This window comes from Manis javanica, chromosome 5 (genome assembly GCF_040802235.1).
Source record: "Manis javanica isolate MJ-LG chromosome 5, MJ_LKY, whole genome shotgun sequence".
In the NCBI taxonomy this organism is placed as follows: Eukaryota; Metazoa; Chordata; class Mammalia; order Pholidota; family Manidae; genus Manis; species Manis javanica.
In genome coordinates this window covers 106,192,435-106,205,926 of record NC_133160.1, presented here as the reverse complement: position 1 = coordinate 106,205,926, position 13,492 = coordinate 106,192,435, and the positions used below count along the sequence as shown (strand labels likewise).

Genomic DNA, 13,492 nt, shown 5'->3' with positions numbered 1-13,492 from the left:
CAACCTGGTTTCTGCCACCTTAGATTGATTTTGCTGATTCTAGAAGTCCACGGACATAGAAGCATACAGTCTGCATGCCTACCCTTTGTTTTCTCAGCATAATGTAAAAAAACTAAGAGTACAGAAACAGTAGCTTCCCCTTACAACCAGGGGTCCTGAGTTAATCAATGATGAGTAAATGTGGAATCCCTTTATACTGGGCCAGAATGCTGCAAGTAGAAGGAGGGAAAATACAGCCAATGATTCTGTAACACCTTCCTAGGCTGACAGACAGTAACTGCACTGGTGGGATGAGGATTTAATAATATGGGTAACTGCTGAACCACTGTGTTGTATACTTGAAACCAATATAAGATTGTGTATCAGTGATATTTCAACAAAAAAAAGATGAAGGAGGACTTTGAGATTGTGGGTGTAAAGCCTATAGAGCTCAAAATTGGTGGGTTCAACCTCATTCTTATCATGATAATGATAAAACTTCATCAGAGTATGGCCTCTGCCACCCAAACTTCTACCATTTCCCCGTTGATAAGGGGGAAGGAGGGGACAGTAAGAGATTATTCAAAAGTAGTGTGGGACTTTTGTTAAGGGTTGGTTTAAGGGCTTTGACAATAGATGTCGTATGAGGAACCCAGCTGCATATGTTTATACTATTTGACCAAACCAAGTGCGGCTGAATGTGGACACGCTTTGCTATGTCTTTTAAGAAGTTGGAAAGGACACTTAGAATTGAGAAATCCAAGATATAACCTGCACTAGGGATGAAGGCTCTAGCAGCAAAGAATCTGAGACCTTGCTTAATGGACTTCAAAGATTGCAAATGTGAGCCGTGGCAAGAACACCTGACAATGTCCTGTGGTGGAACAGGAGCAGTGTGTGAGACTTGACTCTGATCTCAGGGCCACAAGCCGCATATCAGATTTGCTATTGAGAAAGCCAAAGAAATCTTCAAGGATGACAACCAGGAAACTATGAATATTCTATACAAGGCATTAGAATTTCACAAGAGAAGACTTTGCTCAGAAGGGGAAAGTGAACAGGCACCAAACAAGAATTTCAAGCCTGTTTCGAGACAGGAGACATGGAGTCCTCATCTCACTGTGTCCTCTGATGTGAGCAGTGTGGCTAATTAAGGTGTCAGTCAGGACATGGTGAAGCATCTTGAGATATTTGAATATCCTGCCACCATGGAAACCCAGACCTACCTCTGGACCACTTACTGGGAGGGAATTATGAGAGAGAATGAAGAGAGAGAAGTAGGGACCTCTAAGTCGTCCTTGGGTAGAAAAAATTTCTCCTTCCATAAGTAGTTATATGTGTATAAGTGTGTTTCATATGGCTAATACGATTTCTTCTGTAACCCCAATTCTCTAATATTAGTTTCTTACAAAAACTTTCTCAGAAACAAGGTAGGGATTTTACTAGATTATGATTTGAGGACTATCTTTTCTTATAATGGTATGAAAGATAGTCTCCTACTTGGTCAATTATTCCATTAAGAACTTGATGTCCTATCTCCTTTCTTTGACCCACAAAAAAAAGATTGGATTTCTGTACCATTAGCTATCTTCCCAGCACACAAACCTTGAAGAAAGAGAGCTTCCTCTTAAACCTCCTCTGAAAAAAAAAGAAAATCTGGACTAGGAATAGGGAGATTGGAAAGTCCTATTAGGTCCTATGACAGAGAAAATATAAATATGGCTGTTGCCTCCAGGGAGTTTATAATTAATTTATATTGATTTATAATCATAATCATAATGCATATTGAAACATTTTTATCAGGCTAAAGACTGTACTAACTGACAGAAACAGACTATTTCTTACTTTCCTTCAAAATTATTTGTACTGAAATGTTAACCAATCCCTAGATTTTACCTACTACTTCTAAGGAAGCATTGTCAATTTCACATTAATTTATTCTAACAGCAATGTTAAGTATTGGGTAAGTTGATTTGGTATGATCAGAAGAGTCTAAGACCCAGCGTTTTGTTGGCAGCCGCGCTCAGAAAATAGCGCCCCATGCAGGGCAGCCGGAAGGCCCCGAACTTCCTAATGACAAATCATCCCACACCACTAAACTACATGCTAATTGCGCCTTGGCATAAGGACCAATGAGACCCACCAAATGGTTATGCTAATAAGGCATATGGAGCCGCACCAACCAGGTCAGAGCATGAGAACTATATAAGCAAGCCTCTCCTTCCCCTCTGGGTCCTGCCCAACTCATTTGTTTCACAAAGAGCTGAAGAATAAAGCTTTCTGCAGAAGAATCCTGCTGTTGTTGCATGCTGTTCTTGTCGGCGAGGACAGGGCACGCGACAAGTGGTGCCGAATCCCGGGAACCAGAACATCACCGGCACAGGGAGGACCCTTCAGACATCTGGAGAGGATTCAGAACTGCAGGTCAGAAGAAAGCCCGGAGGGGTAAGTTCCGAGAGGCCCCTGCTTTTTAGGATGATGGTTGATGGTTCTCTGTAAATAAGGAGGCACCATGGGGAATGCACCGTCATTAGTCACGGCGCTGCAGACAGCTCTCAAAGAGCGAAACTTGAAGGTCTCCAGCAAAGTCTTAGGATCTTTTGTGAAGGAGATAGACCGTGTGGCCCCCTGGTTCATTTGTTCAGGGTCCCTCTCAATCCCGAGCTGGGACAAACTGGGGAAAGATCTTGATAGAGAGGAGGAGGAGGGTAGCCTGAGGGGAGGCACCAGGCCCCTCTGGAAACTGATTAGAGCTTGTCTGCAAGATGAGAGATGTGAAAAGGTAATAAAAGAAGGTCAGAGAGCATTGACAGATATCCAAGAGAGCATGTCAGAAACGGAACGGGAAACAGAGAGCGCGCGCGGCCGAAAAAAGGCCACAAAAACGAAGGTAAAGAAACCTCAGAGTGAGGGAGAAAGCCCGCCTAGGGCAAAAGCAAAAGAGCCCCGAGAAGCGAGTGACAATCGCCTCGGAGAAAATAGTAAATACCCCTGGAAAGAGTTGAGGGACCTCCAACTCTCCAATAGGGAATCTGAGGAGGAATTAACGTCCGCAGAGGAAGGGGAAGAAAATAAAACCGCAGAGTGTAGAAGTAAGGGAACCAGCAAAGTTGAAAAGCGGACCAAGGAAAAAATGAAAGCAGGGTGTCCCCCGACGCCCTTTGCCCCGCCACCTTACGTGAGTGGCGCACTCTCCTTTTGCCACCCAGATACTCTTCAGGCAATTAGACAAATGTTTCCTGTATTTGAGGATAACGGTGTACGCTCTCACCAGCCCCTGAGCCATAAACAAGTTAAGGAGTTAGCAGAATCCGTTCGGGCTTATGGAGTCAGTGCTAACTATACCATAGCACAAGTTGAGAGATTAACAGAGACAGCCATGACACCCGCAGACTGGCAATATGTAACTAAGGCATGCCTTTCTAGTATGGGGCAATACATAGAATGGAAGGCATTGTGGCATGATATCAGCATGACCCAGGCACGCGCAAACGCGGCCGAAGGACAGCCTGCATGGTCATATGATATGCTGACGGGCCAAGGACAGTGGGTAGCCGACCAGACCGCCTTCCCCTTACAGGTATATGCACAAATAAACACGTGCGCCGCCAAGGCATGGAAAGCCCTCACCAACAAAGGAGAAGTATCAGGCAATTTGACAAAAATTATTCAGGGGCTGAGCGAGCCATTTTCTGACTTTGTCGCTCGTATGATGGAGGCCGCAGGCAGAATATTTGGAGATCAGGAACAAGCAATGCCCCTAGTGGAGCAATTAGTGTTTGAACAATGTACCAAGGAATGCAGACAGGCGATAACACCCTGGAAACAAAAAGGGATACATGCCTGGTTGAAAGCCTGTAGAGAAATAGGAGGGCCACTCACCAATGCGGGCCTAGCCGTGGCCATATTACAGAGCCACAAACAAGCCAGGATCACTAACAGAAGTATCAAATGCTTTCAATGCGGGAAATTAGGACATATAAAGAGAGAGTGTAGGAGCCCAGCTTCAGAACAAACAACCCAAAAGACCCCTGAGTTGTGCCCTAAGTGTAAGAAAGGCAGGCATTGGGCTAATGAGTGCCGGTCTATTAAAGATATAGAAGGGAAACCCTTAGAGTTGCCAAAAAACGCCCAGAGGGGCCCCCGTCACCAGGGCCCGCAAATATATGGGGCAACCAGCACGCAAGTGTCATTCGGGAACAACCAGGCCCCCCAAGGAGAGCCACTTCAGGTTCCGCGGGATTGGACATCCGTGCCACCACCAGAATAGTGTTGACTCCACAGATGGGAGTTCAGCCTATCCCTTCAGACTTTAAAGGCCCCCTACCACCAAATACCATTGGGTTACTCCTAGGGCGCTCTTCTGCTGCATTGAAAGGCCTGGTAGTTCATCCCGGAGTCATAGATCAAGATTATGAAGGACAGGTAAAAATCATGTGTTCGGCTCCCAGAGGAATCTATCCTATATCCCCGGGAGACCGCATAGCCCAGCTCTTAGTTTTACCTAGTCTCCACGCCAATTATCCTGCTACCAACACGGAGAGGGGAGAAAGGGGCTTCGGCTCCTCTGACTGGGATTCAGCCTTCATAGTATTAGATTTAGCAGACAGACCAAAATTAACTCTTCAAATAGAGGGAAAGAGCTTTGAGGGAATCCTAGACACTGGAGCAGATAAAAGTATTATCTCTGCAACCTGGTGGCCCTCCAAGTGGCCTGTGACCCAATCCTCACATTCATTACAAGGTTTAGGATATGAGTCAAGCCCTTCAATTAGTGCCAAACCATTGAAATGGCGAGCCCCTGAAGGACAAGAGGGTACAGTCACCCCTTATGTACTCCCTCTACCGGTCAATTTATGGGGGAGGGATGTCATGAGAGACTTAGGCCTCAAACTCATTAATGAATACTCCACCCCCGCCCAAGGCATGATGATGGACATGGGATACATCCCTGGCAAGGGGCTGGGGAAACACCAACAGGGACACATAGAGCCCATCCTGCCCAAAGTAAAGAATGACCGTCACGGCCTGGGTTTTTCATAGGGGCCATTGAAGATGCCATGCCCATACCTTGGCTCACAGAGGAGGCCGTATGGGTTCCTCAGTGGCCCCTATCCTCTGAAAAATTAGAAGCAGCTCATTGCTTAGTGCAAGAGCAGCTCCAAGTGGGACACCTAGAACCCTCTGTGTCCCCATGGAACACACCCATATTTGTAATCAGGAAAAAGTCAGGATCATAGAGGTTGCTTCATGATCTGAGAGCAGTAAATGCTCAAATGAGAATGCTTGGACCCGTACAACGGGGACTGCCACTCCTCTCTGCCTTACCCAAAGAATGGAAAGTGCTCATAATAGATATTAAAGATTGTTTCTTTTCTATACCTCTAAGCTCCAAGGACAGGGAAAGATTTGCTTTTACTTTGCCAGCTATTAACCATGAACAACCCGATGCCAGATTTCAGTGGAAGGTCCTCCCTCAAGGAATGGCAAATAGTCCCACCATATGTCAACTGTATGTTCAGCGGGCGCTAGACCCAATTCGTAAGACCTATCCCACGCTAAAGATCATCCATTACATGGATGACATCCTTCTTTGCTCCCCACAACCAGCGGAAATAGAAGAAGCATATATAGATCTCACTAGATCCCTAGAAAATTGGAGACTGAATATAGCAAGCGAGAAGGTCCAAAAATCTAGTGTTAGCAAATTCCTAGGAGCAACCATTTACACAGATGTAATTTGCCCCCAAAAGCTTGAGATAAGACATAATCAATTGCGAAATTTGAATGACTTCCAAAAACTCCTAGGGGATATTAATTGGTTGCGCCCATACTTAAAGATACCCACCACTGAATTGACTCCACTATTTAAAACCCTAGAAGGAGACCCACAACTAACGTCACCGCGCTCCCTCACACCTGAGGCATTACAAGCCATTCGCAAAGTAGAACAGGCTTTGATGACAGCACAATTAAATAGAGTGCAATCGAATGAACCCTTTGAGTTGTGTGTCCTTCCCACCCCAGAGCTGCCAACAGCAGTCTTATGGCAGCACGGCCCACTGATCTGGATTCATCCCCAAGCCTCTCAGGCTAGGACAATAGAGTACTATCCAGCAGCCGTGGCCAAACTTGCTTTGAGAGGAGTAAAAACCTCCATGACACATTTCGGAGGGGCTCCAGCTAAAATTATAACCCCTTACAGCGTAGAACAGATACAAGTATTATGTGCTATGAACGATGATTGGGCCATACTTGCTTACAGTTTCTCAGGAACCTTTGATAATCATTTCCCTAAACATCCCCTCATCAACTTCGCCAAAAATCATCTCCTAGTATTTCCTCGGGTCACTAGCCTAACCCCGCTGCCTCATGGAAAAACAGTTTACACGGACGGGTCTAAGACAGGCACAGGTGCCTATGTCCATGATGGCAAAGTTGTGACAAAAGGCTACACGCCTGACACTCCACAAATAGTGGAATGTCGCATAGTCTTAGAGGTCCTACAAATCTTTCCTGAACCTTTAAATATTGTGTCTGACTCCTGTTACGTAGTTAATGCAGTCAAATCTCTAGAAGTGGCCGGGCTAATCAAAGCGTCCAGCCCAGTAGCCACTTTGTTCAAACAGATACAATCAGCACTACTTCATAGGCAATCTCCTTTGTATATAACTCATATCAGAGCACATTCAGGCCTTCCCGGGCCTATGACCCAAGGCAACCACCTGGCAGACCTCGCAACCAGAAATATAGCTTTTCCCCTGCTAGACCCTATCACCACAGCTTCAAAATTCCATACACAATTTCATGTCACTGCCGAAACACTGCGCAAGCGGTTTAGCATAACCAGGGCCGAAGCTAGGAACATTGTCCTTAGCTGCCAACATTGCTGCAGCTTCCTTCCCACACCTCATGTTGGGATCAACCCCAGAGGTATTAGGCCTTTACAAGTTTGGCAAATGGATGTGACGCATATTTCGTCTTTTGGGAAACTGAAATATGTACATGTATCCGTGGATACTTGTTCAGGAGTCATCTTTGCCTCCCCATTGTCAGGAGAGAAAGCTTCCCATGTCATCCAGCACTGCCTTGAAGCTTGGAGCGCATGGGGGTTACCACAGATTCTGAAAACAGACAATGGCCCAGCCTATACCTCTACAAAATTTGCTCAATTTTGTCATCACATGGGGATAAAACATATCACTGGCCTTCCCTACAACCCACAGGGTCAAGGGATTGTGGAACGCGCGAACCGCACGCTCAAATCCTATTTACTTAAACAAAAAGGGGGAATTGAAGATATACCCCCCACACCAAAAACTGCCATAGCCCTAGCACTTTTCACTATAAATTTTTTGAATCTGGATGCTCAAAGCCATACAGCAGCGGATCGCCATAATCAGTGGCCAAAAGACCCACAAGAACTAGTAAAATGGAAGGACGTGTTATCTAACCAATGGAAGGGCCCGGATCCAATCATAATCAGATCCAGGGGAGCTGTGTGTGTTTTCCCCCAGGGTGAAGAAAATCCCTTCTGGATCCCGGAGCGCCTAACGAGGAAAGTCCTAAACAAAGGAGATGACTTCGCTGTACCTCCTGACCCTGCTCCTGACACTGGAGACCCCGACTCAGGGAGTATTGAGATGGGGAATCCTGTCTGCCTTTCCTAAGCCTATGCCTGTCCGTTTCAATGCAGCCGTTTTTCCGCGCTTTTTCACTACCAATACTAGTATGAACTTGCCCTACTTAGTTAAAGACACCCTAGTAGCTCCCCTGGGAGAAAACCGATCCTTCGTAACTAATGGGTCATTATGCTTCACCACTCAGAATCTAGCTGGCTGTATCTCCCTGAAACGGAGGAAATACGGATGGTTCAGTGACATAATTCTAGAGGCCAGTAGCCTCCCTGTTATGTCAGCTAAATTTGAAGGGCCTAATAAGGAAGGGAGCCCGTCCTATAAGAACATGACTATCCACCAGATGGTTCTCTGGATCAATGGCACATTTGTACACTCTCCCAGGAACAATTCCACCGACAGGCCTCGTCAACCCAAATATGCCTCCCATTGTGTGGGCGACTATGAGGGAGAGCTGTGGCCCTGGACTGACTGTCAGTCAACTGTAGTAACGTGGGCAACTGAGAGGCAGGAGTTTACCATCTCCCCAGATATGGAGGGACGGCCAGCCAATGAGGCTTGGTGGCCAGTAAAGGTGCTCGAAGGCGAGTTTCGTCAGCAGCTGAGCATGAACCCCTTCCATAAATGGATGCTGTGTGGAGTCAATGGCTCGTGTACCGACCTCTCCCCCTTTTCCGCCCTCCAGGGTGGGGGAATCGGTGTAAAAAATATCACCTTTTGGTGCGAGAATAACCACATGCGCGCACACTGGAACATGATCATGACCCATAACAACGAGAACTACACGTGTTCAGCAAAATCAGGTCCAGAGTCACCTAATTCCCTTTTTCCACCTTCTCCAGTATGCGTATACCCCCCATTTCTGTTTATCTTATCCAATAGTAGCTTTGACTCCTGCTCCAATGAAACCTGCTTTCTGTCTCAGTGTTGGGATGCGCGTAACTTTACCAATGCTTTGGTAGTCCGCATCCCCCGTTGGGTCCCTGTTCCCGTAGACGCCCCTAACACCATGACTCTGTTTCGAGAAAGGCGCGATTTCGGTGTTACAGCCGCCATAGTGCTCCTGATCTCCGCGACCGCGGTCGCAGCCACCGCCGCTGGTATAGCTTTAGACACCTCCATCAAATCGGCTACAGAGCTCAATAACCTTGCAGCCTCAGTAGCTTCTGCCCTGGACCAACAGTCCACACTTGATGGCAAACTGAAAGGAGGAATAATGATCCTCAATCAACGCATAGATCTCGTGGAGGAACAAATGGAGGTGCTCTGGCAAATGGCCCAATTGGGATGTGAGCGGAAATATCGTGCCCTCTGCATCACTAGCATTCAATATAAAAATTTTACACGGGCAGCTAATCTGTCACGAGACCTGTCCCAGTATCTTTCAGGAAACTGGTCCCAAGACTTCGATGGGACACTAGAAGAGCTGCGGCGAGAAATTATCCACATCAACTCCACCCGTCTAGATATCTCCGTAGCGGAAGGACTCTCTTCCTGGTTCCTCAGAGCTCTCTCCCACGTCAAGGAGTGGGCGGGCATGGCTGGGATGGGCGTGTTCCTGCTTGGAGGTCTCATGCTCTTACTCTGGTTGTTATGCAGACTCCGCAACCAACATAAGCAGGACAAGGTGATCCTTGCTCAAGCCCTAATGGCGATAGACGTTGGCGCCTCTCCCCAAGTGTGGCTCAACATGCTTAAGAAGGAAGCTCGGCTTTAGCTTGAGGTAGCTCTTGCACCCTGAGCCCATGTGGCACTGCACCAGGCCCGAGTACCTCAATGCTTAATCACAGCTTTCTTTAAGAAGCTCATGGTGCAAGAGGGTTGAGAAAAAGGGTCCAAACCCTTTGTACCAAGCGGTCCCAACGCCAGCCAGAGGATGCGAGGCAAAGCACTGCAAGAGGTCTTGGACCCCTCTGAGAGGCATGCCTGACTGCATAGGGGTAGATGCCCAGAACCCCTCTCCAAAAAGGGGGCATCAGGAAGTATGATGGAGGTCAGGCCTCTGTCTCCGCCTCTGCTGGCAAGTTCCGCCTTGAGCTTCTGTTAGACAAAAAAGGGGGAGATGTTGGCAGCCGCGCTCAGAAAATAGCGCCCCATGCAGGGCAGCCGGAAGGCCCCGAACTTCCTAATGACAAATCATCCCACACCACTAAACTACATGCTAATTGCGCCTTGGCATAAGGACCAATGAGACCCACCAAATGGTTATGCTAATAAGGCATATGGAGCCGCACCAACCAGGTCAGAGCATGAGAACTATATAAGCAAGCCTCTCCTTCCCCTCTGGGTCCTGCCCAACTCATTTGTTTCACAAAGAGCTGAAGAATAAAGCTTTCTGCAGAAGAATCCTGCTGTTGTTGCATGCTGTTCTTGCCGGCGAGGACAGGGCACGCGACAGCGTTTAAGTTGGCATCTATATTATTGGAAATGATAATTAATGTAAGGATTCAATAAGACAAAGGGACTTAAAAAAAATTTCTTTGCATCTGACACAAACTGAGATTAATATATACAACCTATGTCTACCTGGCTTTATCCTCCCTCCATCCCTATCTTGGAGAGGGTGATCGCCTAAAATTCAACTATTTGCAAACAATTTTTCTTGGGAATGTAACACTAACAGAGTTAATTGCTTTTCTCTAAGTTTTAGAACAAAATCTGAGGAAGTATGATAAGACCATCCCATGCAAACTGCTTCAAAAATGTAGGCATTTGCCTCCAGCAGCTTGAGGTAGCAAATACAAACTCTTATTTTTATGGTCCATTCTTGAAATGGACACTAAAATGCTTAAATTTGTAAAGAGAACTTTTTTCCAGAGAGCATATACATACAAACTTTATTATTGACTTACTTTTAACATATGAGCTTCAGCAACTTTTCTAGAATTTCGTATTTATTTTCATTTTCATGAGTATTAAAGACATTCCATAACTGTGAAATAGTCAACTGGTTTAAGTCTAATGAATACCTGATTAAAGTTACATAGTCACTAACATAAAACAATTGTGGTGTTTAGTGTCCACATATGGTCCACGCAGGGACCATCTCCAGAATGAGGAATGAAGCACAGAATTAGTTTCCAAGACCCTCAGCAGACAAACTCAAGGGGGGAATTTCAAACCAGCTCCCAGAACCTGGGCTCAGAGGCAAGTACCCAAGTGAGGGCTCCTGTTGCAAATTACCGCTGTAGTCTCAGAATAAAATGGGTATTGGATTCCCCTCAAGTTGGACTCCCTTCTTTACCTGTTACTCAGAATGAGAGCCAGGTAAGTGACAGTGAAGAACTGTCCATAATTTGTGAAGAGTTGGTATTCAGGGGCAACAGCAGAAAGGCAGCTTTACAGCTTCAAAAGCTTCTTATTATCCTCCTTGGTTTGGGTTTATTATTTCCAGACCAAGTTATTATATAAGCCAGTCTGCAGTGGAACAGGCTGGAGAAGATTTGAATTCACTAAGAAGTTCTCTAGAAAAGAGTGGCAAATTTGTTTAAAAGCAACATTTTGAAAATTTATTTCTGTGTGAAGGGAGTGTGTGAAGGCGAAGACCCAAGGTTAGACTTGAGCAGCAGCAGATGGTTGTAAAAGTATTGCATATCAGTGAGGAGAAGGAATTATGTCGCTCCTGAAAGGTGAAAAGGGAGGGGAGGAAGAGAAAGTGTAGGATAAGCAGCAGAGAGGAGAGCAAGGTAGTGCAGTGCAGGCCAGTCCAGCACCGAGTGTTTGTGGGTTTGCACATGGGTATGGCCTGCTCCAGCTGGCTCAGGAGAGCAAGTTGTGCAACCCTATCAGTGATGCCATATTGATAGCCTGCAATAACCCACAGTAGGAGTGTTTACATCACAGAAACTGGCAAACACTCCATATTAGAGCTCCCCAACTCACCTTCCTCCTAGAGCCTGTTTCCCAGAACAACTGTGGGTCTGGGGCAAGAAGCCAACATAACATCTGCCTAAATACTTAGAAGTTCAAAGTCTGGATAACTATTAAATAAAATATATTCTACCCTCCTACTTGGACAAGCATACTTTTAGAAAGACCTGGAAGGGTAGGTTCAAATTTAGCGTTACCAGATTCCCTGGGTTCCACAACAGAGTATGGAGAGAGACAGCTGGCTCCCTGGCAGCCACTCCCTGGCCTGTAGATAGTTTCTTTTGTTTCCCCACTGTCTCTTTCCACACTGCAGAGGGCCTTGTGTGCACAGGTATGGATGGCCTCTGCTGCAGATCTAAGCTCTATCTACACCCCATCCATAAAACATGTGTCCCTTTGGCACTCTCAGGGACTATGGGTATGCATTTCCATTGGGCAGCCTGCTCACAGGAGAACCGAACAGGAAAGAGGCTGCACAAGCCCTGAAACAGGCTCAGGGCTGAAGAGCAGATAGTTCTGGGGTCTCAGGCATCGACCATGGTGTAGAAGAGGGTAGCCAGGACCCATGTGGCTGTATCTCCTCAGCCCCACAGCCTCCTTTCCCTGAAAGGAGAGCAGTCAGACGAGGGTCAGAGTAAGGCGCTCTAAAGCACACAACCCAGCATAGGCATGCTTCTGCCAGGTCTGAGGATGGTATGTTCTGGGCACAGTGTACTCCATTCTACATATCCTCGAATTCTAAGCAAATTCTATAAAACTTGGGAAATGCCCAGGATACTAGTTTTTTTTCCCCTAGAAACTGGAGAAGGAATGAGTTCTGAGGCGTGGGTCGATGCAGACTGAAAGAGAGGCCATACATCTGAACACAGTGAGCCTGAGGAGTTAGCGGTTCCAGCTGACGTGTGGCTTCTGAGCTCTGAGTTAGCAAATTAATTCCTCCACCTGTGCTTTGGTCCCTGCTCTCACGGGGGCCTCAGTCCAGCAGCTGCCCTCTCCCTCCTCACATCTCCCACCCTTATTTGCCGAGGAACCTTCCTTTAAGCACTTATATATGCTCACATTTCTCTCATTTGAACTCAACAAGAAATAAAAACTTCCTTAGATTGGTCCTCCACTGTCAGCTCTTGTCCCACTTCTTTCCTCATATTCAGAGCCAAAATTCTTGAAAAGCTGCCTCTGTTTCTTCCCTCAATTCTTACCTTAAATCCACCACAGTCTGGCTCTTGCTGCCACCACATCATCCAAATTCAGAGGACACTTTCCGGCCCTTCCTTTGCTTGACCTCTCTCTGGCACCGGAACTATTAACTGCTCTTTGATTCCTGAAATGGCCCCCTGTGGCTTCCAGGATGTTGCTGTTCTGGTTAGTAATAGCCACCACACACGTCCACCTCCTCAGCAGGCTCTCTTCCTTCCCTGTGCACTAACCGCTTGCTTTTTTTAAAGGCTCAGCCTTACCCTCTCTGATTGTCTCACTCCATTCTCTCTCCCAGGGTAATCACTGCATGTGGATGATTCCCAAACCTTTATCTCCAAACCAGATCTCTCTCTTCTGATGTCTAGGCCTGAACATCCGACTCAGGGCCCACCGGAAATCATGCAGCCACCTTAATGCAGCATATCTGAAGCTGAACCCCTTTGCTTAGAAAATGCCTGTCCCCCAGCTGCCCAAGCCAAGCATCCAGCTTACTCTTGGCATCTCCCTTTCTCTCACTGAGCTCAGACTGGACATGCTGCAAACTGGCCTAAGTCCAGTTGCCGTTAATGAATTACTGGGAGATGTCGAAGGCCTTTGGTATAGGTGAGGGCTTTGTTTTGTTGTACCAAATTTACCAATTTGGTCCTCTAAGCTCAGCTCTATCCACTAGGTATCATACTAGTTGAGATAACGCAAAGCTGATATAACGAAGACCCAATAATAATACAGTAGTTTAAAGCAACAGGTGGCTCTGCTCCAGGCAGGCACGTGGGCCTTCTAACATGGTTCTCCACCATCTCCAGTGCCTT

General features: G+C 46.6%; 1 protein-coding gene across 2 annotated transcripts in view; it reads right to left on the bottom strand.

The window, feature by feature from the left end:
* Window positions 1–13,125, bottom strand: part of LOC108389937 (placenta-specific gene 8 protein-like) — a 52,022-nt gene extending 38,897 nt beyond the window's left edge. For both annotated transcript variants that reach the window (XM_073237373.1, XM_037021177.2), the window contains exon 1: window positions 12,686–13,125. The gene's annotated coding sequence lies outside the window, so the exon portion shown is untranslated. The remainder of the gene's footprint in view (window positions 1–12,685) is intronic.
* Window positions 13,126–13,492: the final 367 nt, after the last annotated feature.